Source organism: Dipodomys merriami, unplaced genomic scaffold, assembly GCF_024711535.1.
Source record: "Dipodomys merriami isolate MVZ:Mamm:240054 unplaced genomic scaffold, mDipMer1.0.p SCAF_1410, whole genome shotgun sequence".
Lineage (NCBI taxonomy): Eukaryota > Metazoa > Chordata > Mammalia > Rodentia > Heteromyidae > Dipodomys > Dipodomys merriami.
The window spans coordinates 54,055-79,004 of record NW_027202728.1 but is presented as its reverse complement, the minus strand read 5'-3'; the positions used below and the strand labels follow the sequence as shown (position 1 = coordinate 79,004).

The 24,950-nt window shown below is 37.3% G+C and overlaps 1 long non-coding RNA gene across 15 annotated transcripts in view; it reads right to left on the bottom strand.

The window, feature by feature from the left end:
• The window catches only part of LOC138826319 (uncharacterized), a 44,393-nt gene that overhangs the window by 4,218 nt on the left and 15,225 nt on the right, over positions 1–24,950 (bottom strand). For 6 of the 15 annotated variants that reach the window (XR_011371667.1, XR_011371670.1, XR_011371661.1 and 3 more), the window contains 6 exons: positions 24,135–24,336; positions 23,736–23,875; positions 23,492–23,641; positions 18,871–18,953; positions 17,907–18,046; positions 16,817–16,920 (listed from right to left, as the gene is read on the bottom strand). This is a non-coding gene — a long non-coding RNA (uncharacterized lncRNA). Of the gene's footprint in view, positions 1–4,301; positions 4,421–12,672; positions 13,715–16,816; positions 16,921–17,906; positions 18,047–18,870; positions 18,954–23,491; positions 23,642–23,735; positions 23,876–24,134; positions 24,337–24,950 lie in introns of those variants that run through there. The other 9 variants (XR_011371668.1, XR_011371665.1, XR_011371659.1 and 6 more) reach the window with 9 other exon arrangements.

Here is a 24,950-nt window from a genome sequence, read left to right as displayed (position 1 = left end):
CTTGCCTGCATGCATGAGACCCTGTGTTCTATTCCTCAGCACCACATAAGCAAAAAGAAAAAAATCTGGAAGTGGTGCTGTGGCTTAAGTGGTAGAGCGCTATCCTTGAGCTGAAGAGCTGAGGGACAGCGCCCCGGCCCAGAGTTCAGGCCCAACGACCAGACCCAAAATTTAAAAAAATGGTTCTCATACAACAAAAAGAGATGACTATAAGGTCAACAATTAAATTAAAACAATCCTTTGAAAGACTCATATTACTTAAAGAATAACCTAGATAATCATGTATTTACTACTGAAATTAAGTTTTGAATGTATAAAAATGGCACTGAAGCAATAGAGAATGGCCCTAGTTCTCTCTAACCAAATAGACTTAGGGTCCCATATGCAGTTCCCCCAAGAGATAGACAATAACGAATAAACAAACATGCAGAGAATCACAGGAATTTGCACACACAAAGATGGAAAATCTCAAAGTCCACCCCCTGACCCCTCATGGCAGTGCTGTTAAGCATTGAAAGGGGCCCACTGCTTGTGTCTTCAGGAACACCAGCCAATCTCAAAAGGCAGACACAGAAAACTCCCATAGCACTGGACACAGACCGGGCAGAGACCAAGACCAGAGACCAGGCACAGCAACACCCAGTCAGAGACAGCTCCCACTGCCCCACTGCTCAGCCCACAATTGATATGAAGGAACATAGTGGCCTACCAACCTGAAATCTGCAACAATAGATACAGAAATCTGCCACAGCACTGACAGTCATCCAAAACCAGTTCTAGGATCAGTAAGTATCAGGCTGGAGCCACTCACCCCACACAGGAGACCAGTACTGCAGCACTGGTTAGTGACCCACAGAGGTTGATCTGGACCTCTCTCCCTGCTAAGAAGGAACAACACACTTGAAGCACACAAAGAGGCCTGAGCCCTTCCATATTCCCACCACCCCAACTGCTGGCTTCCAGTGGAAGGCTACAGGAACTCCAACTAGACAGGTGCTAGGACCCTGTATCCCCCATAGCACTGGCTATCCAGAGAAAGGTCAGTGTGAGAACCAACGTTCACTCACCCACAGGGACATGCCCCCTCATCCCAGAGTAGTCCAAATCTCGGCCCTCCCTAACAGACAAGTCAGGCACTGGTAGAGGGCTCTCCTGTCAGAAAACACAAACATGTGTGCTAACCAGCCACCTGTAGAGCATTTCCACCAGGAACAGCCAAGTGAATGCATGCACCAGCCCTATACAGGAGTGCAAGCTGCCTAGGTGCCAAACCCTGACGAGAACTGCAGGCCCATTAAACATTTGCAGGTCAAATCACAGGTACATGCTGTCCACCAACAGAGCACACCCTTGTTGGTAGCTGCAGCACTGAACCCTGCCAGGACCCACTGGTCCCTGTCTGGAACTGCAAAAAGAGTAAATGTATGAGTAACAGGCAGAGCACATGTAAACACATACAAGATGCACCAGACCAACTGCTGGTCACTTGTTGGAAGAGAACCAACCCAGGGCCAAGGCACAAAAAAAGCCCTGTGCACAGTGAGGACCCCAATCCTTCTGAAGCCAATGCCTAACCCAGACTCCTGAAGCTAACTTCAGTCCCCGCTGCAGACCAGACCAAGCTCCTTTCAGTTATCCCAGGGCTGATTATGCACACAGGTGCTAGCCAGCTTGGGGACCCTGCTTCAGTTACCCTACCCAGTGTAAACCAGCCCAGGCAAAGTGAAGGCTGTTGGTACCTGACAGGCAAAAATTGGGCCAACAGACAAAGATTAGACTACAGCACCGACAATCCCTGAACCCAAATGCATATACCAAAAGGAAAGATTACAAGAGTCATGGACAGTCAAGAAAACAAACCAAATCCAAAAGCCAGCAGCAATCCAGGAAAGAACTACAGTAACAAGGAAGAAGAAATGGAGGACAAAGGAACCAGTAAAGAAATGATGGCCAAATTGGCCAATGAAATAAAAGGGAAGATGGAAAAGCAATTTCAAGAACACAAAAAGAAATATCAAAGAAATTCCAACACTTCAAAAAAGATACAGACAAAAATAGACACAGTATATACCTCATTAAAAGATAGAATTAACAATGAGACCTGATATAGGAACCATAAGTTGTCAATTTCCACAATGCAAACCATAATGGAAGCTATAGGTAACATAATAAGTGAGATGGAAAATAGAATATCAGGAGTTGAGGATAAAACAGAGAATCTGGAACAGCAATTAATAGGTATGGAAAAAAGAACTCAAAAATTACCAAAAGGAAATCCAAGAATTGGCAGAAAAAGCCAAGAACTCAAATCAACATATAAACTGGGATAGGTGAGATGGAAAAATTTCAAAAGAGTAATGGAACACCTATTCAATAAGATCATTACAGAAAATTTCCCCAATCTTAAGAGAGAAAATCTCACCTGCATAACAGAAGCATATAGAACACCTAGTAGACACGATCCTAGAACACTTCTATACATATCATAGTAAAACCATTAGACCTGAGTAGCAAGGAACTGATTTTAAATGCCACAAAATCAAAGAAGGAATTACATTACAATGGAAAAATCAAAATCGCTGAGGACCTTTCCACATAAACCCTCAATGCAAAGAGCCTGATAATGTAGTTTCCAACAACTGCCTACTCAAATTGGTGTACCCAGAGAAGCTATCGAAATGAAAACCTTTCATGACAAAAATTAAAGAAATTCATGAACACTAAACCCACACTGCAAAAAATAATAAAAGAAGAATAAAATCTGAAGAAAACAATTAAGATCAGGGAATCATATCAGACAGAAATCACTAGAAGATCAATTTAGTAAGTGCAGGGAAAGGAAAGAAGCAACAAGAAAACAAGAAAATGGCAGATAACATAACACATCTCTCTCTAATAATCCTAAACATTAACACACTCAAATTCTCCAATCAAAAGAAAAAGAACTACAGACTGGCTCAGAAAAGAAGATCCATGGGGGAGTTAGGGGGTGAGGGGAGATGGGAAGGAATGGGAAGGGATGGGAAGGGGAAACAAAGGAGGAGGCAACAATACTTGATAATAAATGTACTCATTACTTTGCCCATGTAATTGTAACCCCTCTGTACAGTATTTTCACAATATAAATAAATAAATAGCAAAAAAAGAAAGAAAACAAGATCTATTAATTTATTGTCTCCAAGAGACCCATCTCACAGCCAAAGTAAAAACAAACTCCAAGTCATGTTATGGAAAAGATCTTCCACCCAAATGTACCCTGTAAGAAGGCAGTAGTCACCATATGGATATCTGATAAAAAACAGACTTCTCATTAAAATCAGTACAAAAAGACAATGTAGGTCCCTACATATTAATAAAGGGAATGATCCATAAAGAGAAAATCATAGTGGTCAATGTCTGTGCACCAAACAATAGCGCATCTAAATGTGTTAAACAAAAACTCTTGGATTTACAGAACAAGAAAGACCCAAACAAAATAATAGTGGGAGAGTTTCACACTCCATTCTCACCAAAGGACAGGTCAATCAAACAAAACAAGCCAAGAAGCCTCTGAACTAAATGATACCATAACCTCTTCTCAGTAGCTTGTGGAACATTCTCCAAAATAGATAATTTTATAGTTCACATAAAGAACCTAAACAAATAAAGAGAATTGACATAATCCCTTGCATCCTATTAGACCATAGTGGAATTAAACTAGTTTGTAAGAACAAAGCATACTGTAGAAATTAGTCAAATACAGGGAGGCTGAACAGCACACTACTGAGTAAGACCTGGGTCACAGAAGAAATTAGAAAGTTCTTCCAATTCAATGAAAATGGAAACACATCACAACAGCACCTCTGGGATACAGCAATAACAGTGCTGAAGGGAAAGACCTAAGCATAAAGAAAACAGAAGCAGCTCAAGTAAATAATCTCATGATATAATTAAAATTGCTAGAAAAGGAAGAAAAAAGTTAAATCTAAAGGGAGAGAGATGTTAAAAAAGGTTATGGCAGAAATCGAGATAGAAATTTTTTAAATATACCTGAAATTAATACAACAAAAAGCTTCTTCTTTAAAAAGTGATTAAATTGACAGACCACTTGTGAGGTTACCAAAAATGAAGAAGGAGGAGGAGGAGGAGGAGGAGGAGGAGGAGGAGGAGGAGGAGGAGGAGGAGGAGGAGGAGGAGGAGGAGGAGGAGGAGGAGGAGGAGGGGAGACAAAACAACAAGATCTGGGATGCCACATGAAAAATTACAAAGTAGGCTTCATCCCACAGATGCAAGAAACATACACAAGATATATACATACATACCTACATGCCACATATGCAAATCCATAAATGCAATTCAGCACATCAACAGAGCCAAGATCAAGAACCACATGATCATCTCAACCGATGTACAAACAGCCTTTGACAAAATCCATCCACTCCTATTCAAAGAATATAAGGCACTTATATTCAAAGAACAGAAGGAAAATTCTTTAAAGCAACAAAAGTAATATATCATAGACCAACAGCCAAAAGAATACTACATGGGGAAAAACTAAAACCATTTTCCCTAAAATCAGAAACAATGCATAGATGCCCACTTTCTCCATTCTGCTTCAATATGGTTACAGGATCCTTAGCCAGAGAAGTAAGGCAAGAAAAGCACATTCAAGGGATCCACATAAGGACAGAAGAAATGAAACTATCCTTATTTGCAGATGACATGCTGTTATACCTGAAGGACCCCAAATACTCCACTCCCAAACTCATAATAGACCACTTCAGCAAAGTAGCAGGATACAAAATTAATCCACAAAAATGAGCAACCTTTGTGTATGCCAACAATGCTCAAGCAGAAAGGGAAATCATGAAAACAACACAATTTGCAATAGCCTCAAATATATATATATATATATAGGAATTAACCTAACCAAAGATGTAAAAGATCTATTTAGTAAAAACTATATACATCTAAAAAAGAAATCAGACACTAGGAAAGTGAAAGACCTCTCATGTTCTTGGAGAGGTACAATCAATATTGTGAAAAAGGCTATACTGCCAAGCACCAGTAGCTCACACTTGTAATCCTAGCTACTCAGGAGGCTGAGATCTGAGGATCACAGTTCAAAGCCAGCTCAGGCAGGACCAAGGCCCCGAGTTCAAGCCCCATGACCAACCAAAAAAAAAATGAAAAAAAAATGGCCCAATAATATAAACATTCAATGAAATCCCCACCAAAATCCCAATGGTGTTCTTTACTGAAATAGAGAAAACAAATAAAAAAATTCATGTGGAACAACAAAAGACCTAAAATAGGCAAAGAAATTCAAGTTCTACAAGGAGCCATGGTAATAAAAACAGCTTGGTATTAGTACCAAAATAGAACCAAAGACCAATGAGATTAGAAGACCTAGAAATAACACCACATACTTTCAGTTATCTGATATTCAACAATGGATCCAAATACATACAGTAGGGAAAACATAGCCTCTTCAACTATTGGTGCTGGAAAAACCAGGAAGCCACATGCATGTTTGTCAACATGCACTAACATCAATTCAAAATGGATTAAAGACCTCAACCTCAGACTCAAAACTCTGAAACTACTGTAAGACAGTGTAGGAGAGACTTTAGAACTTATAGGCTCAGGCAGGAATTTCCTAAATCAAATCCCAGGGGAACTACAGATTGGAGAAAGACTGGACAAATGAAAAGACATAGGTACTAAACAAGGAAGACAGCCAATCAATTGGGAAAAATCTCTACCAGCAATACATCAGACAAGGCCTAATATTCCATATAAACAGGGAACTCAAGAAACTAAGCCCCTCCCAAGTCTAATAAACCAATCACTAAATGGGCAATGGACCTCAAAGGAGGTTTCTTAGAATACAAGGTAAAAATGGCAAAGAAACTGTCATCCCTGGCCATAAAGGAAATTTAAATCAAAACAGTCCTGAGATACCATCTCACCCCAGTTAGACTGGTCAATATTCTGAATTCAGACAAAAACAAATGCTGGCGGGGATGTGGAGAAAAAGGAACCTATTGCACTACTGGAGGGTGTAAACTAATACAACCACTCTGGAAAGCAGTCTGGAGGTTCCTCAAAAAACTAAACATAGACCTTCCCAAAATCCAGCCATACCACTCCTAGGCATTTACTCTGAGCATCATGAACCAGAATATGAACAGGATACCTGCACATCCAAATTCATTGCTGCAATATTCACAACCTCCCACAAGAAGCACTCAGATGTCCCACAACAGATGAATGGATACAAAAAATGTGGTACCTATAGCCAATGGAATTTTAAACAGCCATTACAAAGGATAAAATAATGGCATTTGTAGGGGAATGGATGTAACTAGAACAAATCATGTTGAGCAAGGTAAGCCAAGATTATGGAGACAAAAGGTGCATGAGCTGGGCGTCAGTGGCTCACGCCTGTAATCCTAGCTACTCAGGAGGATCACAGTTCAAAGCCAGCCCGGGCAGGAAAGACTGTGAGACTCCTATCTCCAATAAACCACTAGAAAAATGGAAGTGGCGCTGTAGCTCAAGTGGTAGAGCACTCGCCTTGAGCTGAAGAGCTGAGGGACAGCGACCAAGCCCAAAGTTCAAGCCTCATGACCAACAACAGCAACAAAAAAGGTGCATGTTCTCTCTGATATGCAGATGTTAGATTTAAAGCACAACAAGATATGATCAAGTATACAGGGTTCTAGACACAGATATATAGTGAGACCAAAAGAGGATAGCCTTAGGAGAAAAGCACCAAAATGTAATACACAAGCAGCTCTTCATATATATATATATATATATATATATATATGTATATATATATAAATCATAGACATATATATAAAATCATACACATATTGAAAAGAACTCCAAAGAAAACAAAGGACCTTTTCTTAATTTGTTTTATCATTTTTAGATGACTCTATTTTTTTACCTCATATATGGTGTATTCACATGCATATGTGAAAGAAGGTGGGGACAGAGCACAGAATCAGTGGAAGACAAGTAAAAATAGATAGCAGTGGGGCTCATCAACTGCATTGGACATTGATGTAAGTGAACCAAGCAACTAGTGGAGGAGATGGAAAGAAAGGCAAGAGAGAATGAGGGAACAGATGATACTAAGGAAAAGGAAAGAAATGTACTTATCACCTGACATATGTAAATGTAACCTCACTGTATATCACATCTAAAACATCAATAAAGTAATTTTTTAAAGCTATGTATAATGGGGAATGGTAATACTCAGCACTGTGGAGGCAGAAGCAAGGGGACTGCAAGTTCAAAGCCATCTCTACAGTAAAATTTTTTGTCTCAAAAAAACAAAAAAAGGATATGGATGTTACAGGTCTTGATAGACCATGTGAGGTTCTGGGTTAGATCTCTAGCACAAAACAAAACAAAACAACAACAACAAGAACTAGTCTTTGTATAATTAATTTACAGTGATAATTACTGAAAGAAATGGCCTATATAGGGCTGGGAAGGTGGCTCAGTGGTAGAGCGCTTGCCTTGCATGCATGAGGCCCTGGTTTCGATTCCTCAGCACCACATAAGCAAAAAGAAAAAAAACCCGGAAGTGGCACTGTGGCTCAAGTGGTAGAGTGCTAGCCTTGAGCTGAAGAGCTGAGGGACAGCGCCCAGGCCCAGAGTTCAGGCCCCACGACTGGACCCAAAAATAAATAAATTAATTAAAATGCCAAAAAATATTAAAAAAAAAGAAATGGCCTATATAAATAAAAACCAAGAAAGAAACCAACTAAAATGGTGCACAATAGAATCTGGCAGGGGGGAAAACTACAAAGGAAACATCACATCTGCAAAATCTGGTTTCAAGAAACATTAGTATGTATAAAAATCTTCAATATATAATTAATTTTTTAAAAAAGTTTTTAATTCCTCCTAAAACCTCTAGACCAAATTTTTTTTTCACTGAAGAATTCTGTCAGGTGATTTTGACACAGTAAATAATTTTACAATAAATGATGTCCTAGGAGTTGGCACTTGTAGTTATAAAATGTGGCATGGGAAAATTGGGAGGGAGCAGAGGAAGGGGTGATATTGTCCAAAAGAAATGGACTCATTAATTGCCTTATGAAATTGTAACCATTCTGTACATCAACTATATAATTATAAAAATATTTTTAAATATGCCAAGTTAAAAAAAAAACCTCATAGGTCTAAACATAACCCACAAACTACAACACTTTAAATGAAAGCACATGAAACTTCATGTATTTGTGTTGCTTTGAAAATGACCTCTGTGTACACTTTAGTGGGGTTTTTTGTTTGTGGTTTTAGTTTTGTCTTTGGATTGTTGTTCTTCATCACTGATGTCATGAAGCTTGGACTCAGCCTGGGTGCTGTCACTGAGCTCTTTAGTTCGAGGATAGTGGTCTACCATTTTGAGCCACATCTCTAATTTCAGGTTTTGAGGACTGTTCATGAGTGCGCCACTAGCACCCGGCTACACTTCGGATTTTATTATTTTTTGTCGGTTGTGGGCCTTGAACTTTGGGCTTGGGTGTTGTCTCTTCAAAATTCTACCACTAGAAACAGGGTCAATTCCGGTCTTCTGAAGATTATAGTCTTACGGACTTTCTTGCTGGCCAATACTAATACTGTGTCTTTGAGAAATCATTAACGACAGCCCGAGATTTCTATAGGTAACAAAGGCCTGGATATTTTTTCATGACAAGTTGATTAAAGACAAAGCATTGGGGAAGCTTTACAGATATTTAAGAAAAGGACACAAAACACCATCTCTAGAAAGATGGCTTACATTTACATTTTCATTCTAAGAAGGCACCCTCTAAAACTTCCTTTCTATTCATAAAGTACAAGTAATTCCATCAAAAGATAGCAGCAGCACATAAATAGTCTGCAATATGATACAAAAACAGCAAAGATGTAAGCCATAACATATTATGTAAAGAACTGAAAATATTCAAACAAGACCAAGAAAAATGATCCCATTTACACTATGTATCTCCTATAAGCTTACTTATAGTACAGCATTATATGGGCCAACCTTGTCTATCTGCTTGTTTTCATTGCCAATTAGGCAGAAAATAGCCACAAGTGAAGGTGTGATACAAGAGGTAGACCTCAAGCCTTTAACAAAAAGCCAAGTAAGAAAAGCAAGTTCCTGACTTCAAACCCCAGTACTAGCACAAAAAATAAAATAAAACTATTATTATCTCGATGAAAATAATAGGGAAGGTAGTGCCATTACATCAGCATTTTAGAGCTTAAATATAAATAAATTGATGTTATTTAAATGAAATTATGAATGTATATGGAGGAAACAGAGATTATGTTTTCTAACTGTGGAGTCAGGGAGGAACTTTAAAGCAAAATGTAAATATCAGAAACAAGAAAAAAAGATGGACTAATTTTGGCATAAAATAGTATGTTGGTATATATCACTAACAAAAACTAGAATAACATATTTGAAAAAAAATAATCTGCAACATATTTGATAGGTAATATATGTTGTAAAAATATTTTTAAGCTTTCAGATGCAGAGTGGTAGCTCAACAAAATGAAGCTGGAAATTGAAATATAACAGGGGAAAGTAAAGGGGAGGAGTGTAAATGAATGAAGAGTGGGTAGTAATGGCAGTATGCAGTGATAATATTCAATGCATATCCTATGAAATGAGGAAAGTTGAAGAAATGGCTTGGGTTGGTGAGAGGGAGGTGGTAGAATGATGATAGGATTGATATTGAGTAAGATACTTTGTACTTATAAACTGGTACATTGACAGATAAACCCTTTGTACAACTACTTGAAGATAATCAAAATATAAAAAACAAAAAAAATTTAGCTGGGTGCCAGTGGCTACAACTGTAACTCTAGCTTCTTAGGAGGATTTGAGTATTGAAGCCAATCTGGGCAGGAAAATCCATGAGATTTTCACCTCTAATTAATCACCAAAATGTCAGAAATAAAAGTTCTGGCTCAAGTGGTAGAGCACTAGCCCCAAGCAAAAAGAGTTCAAAAATAGTGCCCAGACCCCATTGTTCAAGCCCTGTACCAACAGACACACACACACACACACACACACACACACACACACACACACACACACACACACACACACACACACACACACACACACATGTCTCAAAACTCACTAAAAAGAAATCTTCCTAGGCTGGTAGTAGTGACTCACACCTCTAATCCGAGCTACTCAGCTTGATATCTGAGGCACTTAGTTCAAAGACAATCCAAGCAAGAAGATCCTTGAGCCTTATATGTAAATAAATAATAAAAAACCAGAAGAGGGGCTGTGGCAATACACAATACAGGCACAAAAGGCAAAACAAAACTTGTTTCAGTCAAATAACATCATATATTATACTCAGAGTAATATAAATTGTCAAAAAGACCTTTTGAAAATATATACAAAAAGCACTAAAAGTACTAGTACCCTTTAACCCACTGGCTGTAACAAAACAATAAAAGAGAGGCAATTGATAAGCTAAGATGATGTTTACCATGCTAATTCATAACTTAAAAAGTGAAGAAACATATAAACTAGCTAGTAGGTGATTGAATAATACAATACTTTTTATCATGACATTCAGACATACAATGTTAGTCTACGTATATATTTATGTAGATAGATGATAAATAGCTAGATAGGTAGATATATGAGCAGAAATATATTTGCTGCTAATTATTCAATATTAAAAGCCTCCACAAGCATTTATATATTCCTATTCTAAGTTCTTGTCTCCTGCCTCAACATAAAAGGAAAATAAACATCCATAACTAGCATTTTACTTTTACAGGAACTGAGCACAATCTTCTCAAACAGGTCACTCCATCTTTCACCACACAGTCAAGCCCTCTACTTTTTAAATTTACATATCTCCTTTTTAAATTTGAGGCTAGAATTCTTACACTTCTCCCCCCTCCTCTCTCGTGACAACTAAAAGTGTAAATGGTCATCATGTTTTTTAAATACGCTCATTGAAGCCAGGACCCAATCACCTTCTTAGTCTTACTTTATTTCCATTCTTTTTGTTGTTGTTGTTGGTCATGGGGCTTGGATGCTGTCCCTCAGCTCTTCAGTTCAAGGTTAGCACTCTTAACACTTGATGCACAGTGCCACTTCCAGTTTTCTGAGTGGTTTATTGGAGATAAGAGTCTTATGGCCTTTCCTGCCTGGGTTGGCTTTGAACCGTGATCCTCAGATCTCAGCCTCCTGAGTAACTAGGATTACAGGTGTGAGCCACCAGTGCCCAGCCTCACTTTATTTCCAAAAGAAAGCGTCCAGCTCTCAAAGCAGAGCCTTATACAAAACATGTACCAAATAAATTTATTCCATTAACATTTTCTATGTACTTACTGCATGACAGCAGGACAATACAATACTGTGTTTGGATCTCAAAAATCATGAAATATGTTCATGTATAAATATGACTAGTGCTTGGGAAAATTGGGAAGTGGAGTAGAAGTATCAATAGGTTATTGATATATTATTATCCTCACAATAGTATGTATATTAGCTCAAATTCCCAAAAATAGCTCAACAATGTCTTATGCATGTTTTAAATATTTGATAACAATATGTCTATATAAATATATCAAGTATCAATAGATATTTGGGAATAAGAGAGGTAAAATAGAGAAAAAAGGCTTTGATTAACCTAGACATAAACAATAAACAAGTACTACTATACTGAAGCCTGTATCTTGAGAGGTGGAGATTAACACTGTCAAATTCAGATTCACCATACATCTTCCAAGAATACAATTCTGAAGATATATAAGCAAAAGTTATGGTTATAGTTTGGAAAGAATCCAATGATAGATCTGAAGTTTGTCTTCCTTTCTTAGGGAAATAGAAATGTAAGAGGAAGATATCAAAACATTCCCAACACAACAGTTGATTTCCTCCTGGTATCATTTAGTGCATTTTTAATCTAACTTGACTCATTTTCTAAATTGTTACAGTTCCTCAAACTATGGTGCAGAATGACAATATGAAAAGAATGCAAATGCAGTGAGACAAAGGTAATCTCTACAAATTAGTTCATTTAAACTTGCTTGCTATTTTCTCATTCAAAAATGCTATACTGATGCATTTCACTCAAAGTGGATTTCACTCAGTATTCTTTTGCTTGCTTGCATTTTGAGTTCTGCTGCCTACTTTGTTAGCATAGGGTTGAGTAAGGGCAGTTCATGCTGCAAAACACAAGAAAAAAAACAGAATGTCTGTAATCTTAATGCAAAATGTTGCCATCTATTGTTATAGGAAATGATATTGAAATTTCAAAACCTAAATGAGTAAGATGAATCAGTAACTGAATAGAATTTGTCACATAATGTTTCCAATGGGAATAATAAAACAGTACAATCATCAAGGCATTTTTAAAAAGAAAAGAAAAGGTAGGCATGGTGATTCACATCTGCAATCCCTACTCATTAGACTGAGGAAGATCATTGTTCAAGGTCAATATGAGACAAAACTTTACAAGACCCTATTCTCAACCAGAAAGAGTGTAGAGGTGTACACCTATCATCTCAGCTAGGGCACGTAGACACAAACACACACACACACACACACACACACACACATACACACACACACACACACACACACACACACACACACACACACACACACACACACAAGAACAAGAGGATTACAGCCTATGCTGGCTCATGCCAAAACCAGAGATTTTTATCTCAAAACTCACAAGCACTTCTGTGCTCATAAGAGAGTAATTGAGGGGGCTGGGAAGGTGGCTCAGTGGTAAAGCGCTTGCCTTGCATGCCTGAGGCCCTGGGTTCGATTCCTCAGCACCACATAAGCAAAAAGAAAAAAATCCGGAAGTGGCACTGTGGCTCAAGTGGTAAAGCGCTAGCCTTGAGCTGAAGAGCTGAGGAACAGCTCCCAGGCCCAGAGTTCAGGCCGCACAACCGGACCAAAAAAAAAAAGAGAGAGTAATTGACTACCATGTCAAAGACTTGATTTCAAATCCTAGTATTTCCAGAGAAAAAATACTTTAAATGATGATAATATAGCAACTTTCAATTGACTATCCTTTGAAAAAGGGGACTTAAAGATAGATATTTGAGGCATCTGAACACTGGTTTTAAGGTGAAAGTTTCCAAGAGTTGGCTGGGAAGGAATTCTGGACATGGGTTCTCTGCAGTTTTTCAGTGCATGAAAATACCATGGCAATTCAGAAAATTTCGGCATGAGCCAAGGAGACCTAGGGTTTCTCCTATTCCATCCTGTAATGTTTTCGGAGTGTCTGCTTTGACTTCGAGGTCTTTGATCCATTTGGAATTGATTCTGGTGTAGGGTGATATATAAGGATCTTGCTTTAGTTTTCTACAAGTAGTTAACCAATTTTGCCAGCAACATTTACTGAAGAGGCTGTCTTTCTTCCATTCTATTTTTTTAGCTCCCTTTTCAAAGATTAGATGGCTATAGGTCTGTAGGTTCATTTCTGGGTTTTCAATTCTATTTTATTGGTCCTGAGGTCTGTTCTTATGCCAATACCAAGCTGTTTTGATTACTATGTCTTTATAGTAGAGTTTGAAATTTAGTATTGATATTCCTCCAGCAGTGTTCTTTCCGTTGAGGAGCGTTTTTGCTATTCGGGGTCTTTTATTGTTCCATATGAATTTTTGGATTGCCTCTTCTATTTCCTTGAAGAAAGCAGGCCAAAATTTTCTGAATAGAGACCTGGAAACACAACAAATCAAAGAAAGTTTGGACAAATGGGATTGCATGAAGTTGCAGAGCTTCTGCATGGCAAAGGACATAGCTAGCAAGATCAATAGAAAGCCCACCGATTGGGAGAAGGTCTTCACTAGCCATACAACAGACAAGGGTCTCATATCTAAAATATACTTGGAACTCAACAAATTAAACCCCCACAACAAATCCTCAAAGAAACAACTGTCCAATAAATAAGTGGGCTAAAGACTTAAAGAGAAACTTCTCTGAAGAAGAAAGAAGGATGGCCAATAGACACATGAAGAAATGCTCAACATCCCTAGCCATAAAAGAAATGCACATCAAACAACATTGAGATACCACCTCACTCCAGTTAGAATGGCAAAAATCAAGAACTCTAACAACAACAGATGCTAGAAGGGATGTGGACAGAAGGGATCCTTACTTCATTGTTGGTGGGAATGTAAACTTGTTCAACCACTTTGGAAAGCAGTATGGAGGTTCCTCAAAAGACTTCACATAGAGCTCCCCTATGATCCAGCAATCCCACTTTTGGGCATTTACCCAAATGTTTACAAACAAGACCACACTAAAGCTACCAGCACAACTATGTTTATTGCAGCATTATTTACCATAGCTCAGATATGGAACCAACCCAGATGTCTCTCAGTAGATGAAAAGATCAAGAAAATGTGGTATATATAAACAATGGAATTCTATGCCTCCATCAGAAAGAATGACATTGCCCCATTTGTTAGGAAATGGAAAAACTTGGGAAAATTATATTAAGTGAAGCAAGCCAGGTACAAAGAAACATAGGTCCCATGGTTTCCCTTATTTGCAATATCTAGTATATATATGAGTCAAGCGGAAAAGGTCAGATAATGTGATGTTAGGAAAATGAACCCTTAGATATGTATTTTAATGTTTTTTTTCTTTCATGCATTTGTTTCTAATGCATTTGTAAGATTATTTCTTTGTTGCTTTGTATGTCCCTCCCCCACAGGATAACCCCTGCTTTCACTATATTTGATGTCAGTATAACTTGTGGAGGAGATGGAGAAAAACAAGTCGTTTAAGGATACAGGTGGACCTGTTGCAACAATGAGAAGTACAAGTTGTCATGTCGAAAATGAGCTTTACAACGTTGGTGTGGGGGTGGGAGGTGGGAGGATTGGGTTGGAGGGTGGGGAGGAGGCTGGGAAGGGATGTGAAGTGTAAACAAAGGAGGAGGCTGCAATGCTTGATAAGAAATGCACGAATTATCCTGCGCATGTAATTGTAACCCCTCTGTACAGTATGTTCACAAAAATAAAAAAAAAAAAAATAAAATACCATGGCAAGGGCACTGAAAACCAGTGAAATAGAAATCTCCCTTTTATTTTACTGCAAGTCTTCAGAAATACAAGAGAAGCCTCATTGGTCTAAAGACTGTAACAAGAGTATTGTTTCATTAGGAGATAATGGTGTTTTTCAGCCACTGTCTTCTTCTAATACATGGAACAGATTTTAGTAAATATTGCGCAATTGATTCTGTACAACTTAAAATTTTGAGGCATGGAGTAAAACCAGATCTTTGGAATCAAGAATCAAAAATAGAGCAGTATAACTTGGCAGAGTTAAAGAGGGAACAAGAAACAAAGGAAGTAAACAAGAACGAATAAGGGAAGGGCTAAGAAAATATTATAAGTAAAAGAATCAACACATTAAAAAACTGAAGCCTATCAAAATACATCGAAGTATCCTATTGACTTGGTCAACCCTTCTACATTTAGTTCTATCCTAGTTATTATGGCTGCTCAGTCTCTGAAAGCTCAGATCTACAATGTTTAGAATTAAGAAGTAAATTGATACAATATAAAAAATAGGAAAGTAGCACATTTTTTTTCATTTGCAACTTATTCACATCCTTCAAATTTAAAATACATAATGGGAAAATACAGTTAAATAATTACCTGGTAGAGCCAATAAAATTTGACTCAGTTTGGGGGAAAAGATTAAGGTGGTTATGGATTTAGAATTTCTTACAATGACATTATGTACAAGACATTATGTCGAAAAATGAATCTTACAACTTTGGCGGGGGTGCGAGAGCACGGGATGGGAGGGCAGGGATGGTAAGGTGGAGGCAACAATGCTTAATAAGAATTGTACTCATGGGCTGAGAAGGTGGCTTAGTGGTAGAGAGCTTGCCTTGCATGCATGAGGCCCTGGGTTTGATTACTCAGCACCACATAAACAAAAAGAATAAAGCCGGAAGTGGTGCTGTGGCTCAAGTGGTAGAGCACTAGCTGTGAGCTGAAGAGCTGAGGGACAGTGCCAGGCCCAGAGTTCAGGCCCCATGACCGGACCACCCACCCAAAAAAAAGAATTGTACTCATTACCTTGCTCATGTAATTGTAACCCCTCTGTATGGTATTTTCACAATAATAAAAACTTATTACTAGTAAGTTTTAGCAATGTTTATCTTACATCTCTAATTTTGATGATCATCAAAAGAAGTCTGACTCTTAAAAGAACTTATGTTCTTATACAAATAGAATATTTATCTGAAAAGTAAAGCTTTCCTTTAAATGCTAATTTCTTCAATTGGCTACTTCATCATGAGATTTGAAGTTTATTGTCTTTCTTCTAGAGTTGATTTTTTGTTATCAGCAGTTATAAGAATAAGTCAAATGCATGATTTCAAAAGAACATCTGGATAGTAGAACATTTGCCTAGCACAAGTGAGAGGTCCTGAGTTTGATCCTCAGTAGCCCAAGAGAAGGTGGAGGAGGAAGATGTAGGCAGAAAGGGTGTAATGGGTGTGCAGAAGGATAAAAAGGAAGAGAAAGCAGAAGTAAAGCATCATATTATTCACTGTGAAACTGGTAGAAAAGCATGACCTTATTCTGTTATTTCTGCTGACACTATAAGCAGGAGGATTCATAGATTTCTCATAAGGAACAAAAGTGCTGAGCCATACCCAGGATTGGAAAAAGCAATTGTTCCTGTTTCCATCATGTTAAATGTTTGTATGTTGGTTACCCTGAGGATAATTTCTTTCAAAATTATCTCTATTTTTCCTGCAATTAACTTCATGTCTACGTATCTATAGGTTTAACTTACCTAGGTTTTAGTTTGATGTGTTTTCTCTCTTGAGTTGAAGAGGTAACTGTGAAGAGTATGGGGCTCTGAAATGGAATTAACTTTGTCCAGAATGTTATCTTGTGCTGTCAAAATAGTTACAATAAATATTTAAAGATCTGTGATGTATCATGCATCATATAGCAAGCAGCTAATGTATTAATGACATACTTCTGGTGTACATTAATGACTGAGATTTCTGATGTACTTATTAGTAAAGTTTTTTAATCTCTCTTGTGTACTTACTTGTAAAGTTTTTTTTACTGTCTTCAAGTATAGCTACATATGCATTTGTCTGACCATATATCATTGCAAGTATGGCTAATTTCTTAGGGTTCCTCATTACATGGTCATTTTATGGTACCTCCAAATTTTTTGGTTGTCAGAGCCAAGGGTGTTTTATTTCCCGTCTAACTGCCATGAATTCCCACAATGATGAAAACTCATTGGGTGGTTAGTTGAGATCCTCAGTAATCCGTGGCTTATATTTACATTTTTCTCTTAAGAAGAATTTTTTATTAATATCAGAACTTAATATTAATATTACAATATAATATAATCATATTATAATAACATTATTAGTATTGAGGCTTTTCTTGGCCATTCCTTGAGGATTTTCCTTGGAAATCTATTGTCTTTTTCTAGGTATAATTGTGTATCCTACCCCCAAGGATTTTGAGATCCAAGGTTTCAGAGATCCAAATTTCAAGCAAATCATTCAGAACTCTGTTTATATTGCCTACTTTTATATTAATTTACAGCACTATGCCTTCAAAATACTTTATAAATTTGCCCATTCTTCTGTCCTCAAGAATTTGGACAGGCTTTTAAACAATATCTTAGAAATCTATTCTCTTGGTGCTTTATGTACTACTTCACTTACCTTATTAGGATCTGTTAACCATAATCTTCTGGTACTATTGCTCTTATCTTTTTTCTAATCTTCTCTGTGGGGTATCATGTATCCCCTGAGGTGAGACCAATTTTAGGCCATATATGGTTCCCTCATCTGTCTCATCTTTCTTCCCAGACATAAGTATTAAGAACTAACTTAGCTAGTTTTCTTGCTCACCTGAATGATTTCTCAGTACAATGTAATTCAATAGTACATCTTACAGATGAATAATCAGAGATGTGTGATCTTAGATTTCCTTTTCTTCTTTCTGTTAAGTCAAATATATGCCTTCCCAGTTCTCCAAACCTCAAAACAATCTGTATAAAAAAATAAGGCATCAAAGGTATATGATAATTGGTTATTATTTTTCATGAAGTTTTTTTTTAATGACTGGTAGACAGGACAGACAGAAATGGCTGCCTTGCTTTTGAAGTTTTTTTTTTTTTTTTAATGACTGGTAGACAGGACAGACAGAAATGGCTGCCTTGCTTTCCCTTCATCTGGTTCACCTAATTCCATTTTGGACATTTTGAGATGTGTTATCACCTCAACCTACAGCTACATTCAGAAATCACTAATCATGGAAGTTATTTTGCTACTCTTATTCTGAATGATTATTCAATTATTTTACTGAATATCAATATAAGTTATGATATGCCACTTTCAAAATAAAGAACAGAAAACAATTATCACTCATACAATGCTATTCATTCATTAATCATTTAACAAATATATTTTGAACAGTTTTGTGGGTTGGGGGACATGGGTATATCTGCTGTACTGGAGCTTGAATTCCAGGCCTGGGTGCTGTCCCTGAGCTATTTTGCTTAAAGCTAAAGCTCTACTACTTGAGCCACTTCTGACTTTTACATAAGTTAATTAGATATAAGGGTCTCACAGGCTTTCCTGCTCAGTCTGGCTTTAAATTGTAATTCTCGGATCTCAGACTCCAGAGTGGCTAGGATTGCAAGAATGAACTATTGGGCCGAGCTGAGAGCTAGAGATATAGTGTTGAGCAAAAACATTATATCTAGTCTTATAAACTGTAAGTCTTCTACAGAAAAGGGTCATTAGACAATTACCACACAAAACAAGTAAAGAATAGCATTAATTCCACAAGGTGCAAAGCAATTGTACTCACCTATTCAAGTCCACAATTGAAGGGCAAGCTGATACAAAAAGTTTTCCCAACAGACAAGGAAAGTTTACAGGAACCCAGGAAGCCTGTGAATAACAACTTCCTTTAGATAGGTAGAGTTGAATATCAGCACTTTCCTGTTTCCTCTAAAGATGCTTTTGGTCTAAACCCTTTATCTCTGAGGAGTTAGGTGAGTCACAAAGGAATGGATTGGTCTCAGAGAGCCTTGTTTCCTAGTAGTGATCAAGAACCCTGAGTATCCCATGTTATAACCTCAGGTGAGGGATGTCTTTTTTATACTGTCCTGGAGCAGCTGGAGGTCTATAGACATAATGAGATAAGACAATATTCAGTAAGCTAGAAGACATTTATCTGCACTTGCTGTTAGCAAGGAAGCTTCTCCCCATAGTTTTCAAAGGTCTAGCCTCTCTAGAGTAGGTTCAGTTTTGGACAAGTGGGTGGAAGAGCCATGAAACCGGAGAATCAGCAGGAATTTTGCCAAAAAGAAATTGCCCATTCACTTTAGGGTGAAAAATGTATTTTAGTAAGACTTAGAAGAGTGTGGCTTCTCATCAGTGGCACAAGCTCAGCAGCATCATGGGACAAGCCACTGATACATGCTGCACTGCAGGAACTCCAAAACATGACAAGAAATGTTACAAATGCTATCATACATCATATCTTTTTTGTAATGTGTACAGAAAAGCTATATGCATATATAGAACCAGTAAGTAGTCTCTCTTGGGGCCAAGTATCAGAATGGGGTTTGCCACATTGACCCCAAGATGGGATGCATCATAATTGCATGGGGTATGGCATGGTAGGGTATGTCTGTAATCTAGGCTATTAAAAAATTAGAGGCAGAAAGAATTACTTGAGCCCAGGAACATAAGCCTAGCCAAATATAACATAAGCCAGACAAACAGCAAACAAAAAAGCATTAGTAGCTCCCCAACTGGCAGGGTAAAGAGGCTTCATGGAGGCAGTACAGGTACCAGTCCTTGTCTTTAATTGTTCCAGTCCAGGGACCACACATGAGAGTAATGAAGCCTTTCGATCTGTGAAGATTTGGCCTGAATTATCACAGCATGTAGCACCTAAAATGCATGACCAGTAATAAAACTGCACCATTATATACATCTAATCCAGATAAGCTTTCAGAGAGCAAAAATATTTTTAAAAATACAGAAAAGAAATTCAAATAAACACATGCTCCACTTTTGTATTCTTATTTATTATCTCAGTAGCAAGTTCATAAATAGATGAGGGAGCCATCTGGGGTAGAAATGATAAAGGAATGAAATAGAAGGAAAAAGTTGTTTTTTCTGACTACATTGCCTTATATTTTGTAACGAAAGATCTTCTCAGTCTATGTACTCTCTCAGAAGTTCGTATACAGAACCTTCTATAGAGGAGAAAGAAGATCAACTGACTTGTCTGGATGGGATCCTTACAGATCCCATTTCTCCTAAGCTGGTGGGTCTTAGGATTCTTGCACTGCATATGGAAAAGTCAGACCCATAAAAATACATACTTATATCTATTTTTTTCCAAAAACTTCCATGTATTTATTACTCAGTTCATTCTTAGAGCAAAGTAAAAGAAAAAGGGAAATCAGACTTTTAATTTAAACTACAAATATTTCTGGGTAGTATTAAATATTTCAGTCTGAATTATGTAGAGCATAAATATTTATGAATTATCTTGATTCTTCTCCAATGTAGGAGTTGTGCATAACTTTGTTATGAGCTTTGTATTTTTTTTCTAAAACCATTGGAAAATGGGCCATGTTTGCTTTTGTTTCTTGAATGACTACACTCACTTCATCCTGACAGTCTTTGTAAAAAGACCTGGTAAACAGCCCTTTTAAATATATACATCATGTTGAACGCATAGAAAAACATATCTATTGAAAGTTAAAAATCCATTGTTGTTCTATGTTAAGCAAATCAAACAAATTTGTCACACAATACCCAGTCTTTATAAATTGGTTCTAAATTGATACACTAAAAAAAATCTAGTGATTTTTCATTGTTTATATGGTGAATTTGTCTAAGTTGTCAAATCCCTTTGATTTCTTTTAATTTTATGTCCAAGACTGGAACTCTAAATCAGTATATTCTGCTTTCGCTCATTGGCTCTACCAACTAATCCAAGCTTCCAACCTCAATTTAATCCCCTTTAAAATAAGAATAACTGATTTAGGAGTTACTCTTTTGCTTACTTCTGTTTTTTTCTATAATGTTAAATAATTTTTGATGCAGTTAAATCATATTTCCATTGTTAAAAATGTTTTAGGATGTTGTTCCATTACATAATCCCTGTACTTGGTTTTCTAGAATGATTCTTAAATAACTCTAGTCATTTTAGTTGGACAGAAAGCTCTACAAACTGAGATTTTAACATATATCAAGTATGACTCTATAATCCACAAATCAAACTAATAGATTGAAAGCCAATAAGAGTCAAATTGTAGGTTACTGTCTAAGAACTTGGAAAAATCACCAGGATTGTTATGATGTTGAAAAGATTACGTTACTGCATTGTTGGTGGGATTGTAAACTTGTTCAACCACTTTGGCAAGTAGTATGGAGGTTCCTCAAAAGACTCCACATAGAGCTCCCCTATGACCCAGCAATCTCACTTTTGGGCATTTAACCAAATGTTTACAAACAAGACCACACTAAAGCTACCAGCACAACTATGTTTATTGCAGCATTATTTACTATAGCTAAGATATGGAACCAACCCAGATGCACCACAGTAGATGAATGGATCAAGAAAATGTGGTATATATACACAATGGAATTCTATGCCTCCAGCAGAAAGAACAACATTGCCCCATTTGTTAGGAAATGGAAAAACTTGGAAAAAAATTATATTATGTGAAGTAAGCCAGGCCCAAAGAAACATAGGTCCCATGGTATCCCTTATTTGCAATACCTAGTATATGTCTGAGTCACGCAGAAAAGGTCGATTAAGGTGATGTTAGGGAAATGAACCCTAAGATATGTATTCAAATGTTTTTTTTCTTTCATGCGATTGTTTCTAACACATTTATAAGATTATTTCTTTGTTGCTTTGTATGTCCCCCTCCCCCATAGTATAACCCCTGCTTTCACTGTATTTGATGTCGGTATAATTTGTGGAGGGAAAGGATAAAAACAAATCATTTAAATAGGGATACAGGTGGACCCATTGCAACAGTGAGATGTACAAGTAATTATGTCGAAAAGGAACTTTACAACTTTGGTGCAGGGGGGTAGCAGGGAGCATTGGGTGGGGGATGGGGGGAGGATGGGAAGGGATGGGAAGGGGAAACAAAGGAGGAGGCTACAATACTTGATAAGAAATGTACTCATTGTCTTGCCCATGTAATTGTATCCCCTCTGTACAGTATTTTCACAGTAAAAAGAAAAGATTAGATGATAAAAATGTATTTCAAGTTGTTTAGCATGATTTGTCTAGGCACCAGAGTTCTGTGAGGGGGAAAAAAGGAAATCTATGTTGAAGTTCACATAGATATATAAAAAGTGCTTCAAGTTTATTAGGCATAAAGCCAATAGGCCCCAAAATAAAGTTTAATTATAAAGCCAAGCTGGATATGAAAAACAATGAGGTAAAGTAGAAAATTCTTGAAGGAAATTAATATATAACTGAAATGGCTTCTGGAGCTTTTAAAAAATTATAACTGGCAGACTAAACTAGAAATCAATCATCTTATAAATATGTTAGAAACAATAGCAAGAAAGAAAAACAATTTAAGTCCTTATCTTGAGGTAAATGCTTGATAAGAAATGTACTCATTACCATGCTCATGTAATTGTAACCCCTCTGGTATGGTATTTTCACAGTAAAAACAAAACTTATTAATAAAAAATCAATCAATTGCCTTTAAATCAAACATTGGTTATTCTTCATCAGAAGTTCTTAAAACATGACTGGTGCATATTGTAGAAGGCATGAAATTTTTGTTTTGCTGTTTTCTGGCCCTTCTATACCATTAGGGATACTGTATTATTCTTTGTGTAATCACCTCAAATCCAGATTACTTTAGAATTATTCAACTTGGAAGTTCCTTTGCTATACTCATATCCTGACACACTCTTTAACTATTCTATACTGAGTATTGATATAGTGAAAAATATTCCAGTGTTAAAATAATAAAACAAATAAGCTACCACTAAATGAGAGCTATTCATTCACAATTCAATTAACAAATTATTTTAGGCAGTTTTATATACATAGCCTCTGCTAAGGGCTAAAGAAACAATGATGACCAAGACAAAGGTTATTTCTAGTCTTGTGAGCTGTAAAGTTTTGTATGGAAAAGAGACACTATGCTGGTAGCTCATGCCTATGGTCCTAGCTACTCAAAGCCTCATGTGGTAGAGAACTAGACATCACACACACACACACACACACACACACACACACACACACACACACACACACACACACACACACACACACACACAACAACCTCAGGGACACTTTTCCAATCCTTAGTTCAAGCCCCAATAATGGTACTAAAGAAAGAAAGAAATAAGAGGCACAAAAAAATATCACACAACCCACATGACTGACATTGTTACACAGCAAGGAAGGAAAAGAAGGTACTCACCTATTCAGATCCACAGTCTAAGAACAAGTTGGTGAAAAAGTGTTCCCAGAAGACCAAACAGGAGACCCAAGAAACTTCCCAATAGCAACCTCTTATGGGTAGGCACAGTTAAGTATCACATCTTCCTTCTTGCTCTGAAGAATGCTATGACTAATTACAGAAAACCTAATGGGTTAGGTGATTCACAAAGGAATAGAATGTTCACAGATACCTTCTATAGTTTTCCAGTAGTGTTATCAAGTACCTTGAATAGGTCTGGGAAGTTGACTCAGTGGTAGAGTGTTTGCCTTGCATGCATGAGTCCCTGGTTTCATCTCATCAGCACCACATAAGCAGAAAAAAGCTGGAAGTGGTGCTGTGGCTCAAGCCACTCAAGCTGAAGAGCTGAAGGACAACACCCAGGCCCAGAGTTCAGGCCCCACAACCAACAACAAATAAAAAAGAAACGTCAGTAGTCCAATGTAATACCTTCAGATCAGAAATATCTTTTTCAGTTATCCTCAACACTGAACAACTCTACAGCCAGGGAATGTGTGGAGGCTGAGCAGGCAGTATTTGAAGGAGGAAGGACCATGCCTCCTGCATCTTTTACAGCAATTATATTCAAAACATAATAAAACTTCAGTAACAAAAAAAGAAATACCTTTTCTCATGATACTTGCATAGCTGGAGGACAGCTACACAAAATCCAACACAAAACATAAGTAAGAAATCCTTTCCTTGTTGTGCTTCACTATCCAGGCTTCTCTAAGGTGAACTCAGTTTTGCCTATTCCCCAGTCGATAGAGAAGCCATGAGTCAGGAGCAAGGGCACGACTTTTGCCAGAAAAAGGACTGCCAGTTTCCTTTAAGGAGAGAGGACAAAATAGGTCAGAGGAAAAGTGTGTTAAGAAATAATGTGAAGTCCCATGGTTTCCCTTATTTGCAATATATAATATATATATGAGTCAAGCAGAAAAGATCAGATAAAGTGATGTTAGGAAAATGAACCCTTAGATATGTATTTTAATGTTTTTTTTCTTTCATGCATGTGTTTCTAACGCATTTATAATATTATTTCCTTGTTGCTTTGTATGTCCCTCCCCCACAGTATAACCCCTGCTTTCACTATATTTGATGTCAGTATAACTTGTGAAGGAGATGGGGAAAAACAAGTCGTTTAAGGATACAGGTGGACCTGTTGCAACAATGAGAAGTACAAATTGTCATGTCGAAAATGAGCTTTACAATGTCGGTGCAGGGGTGGGGGGAGGGGAGGGGAAGAATTGGGAATGGGGGGAGGGGGAGGCTGGGAAGGGATGTGAAGGGTAAACAAAGGAGGAGGCTGCAATGCTTGGTAAGAAATGTGCGCATTATCCTGCCCATGTAATTGTAACCCCTCTGTATAGTATGTTCACAAATAAAATTAAATTAAATTAAAAAAAAAAGAAATAAGGTGAAGACTGGTTTCTCATCAGTG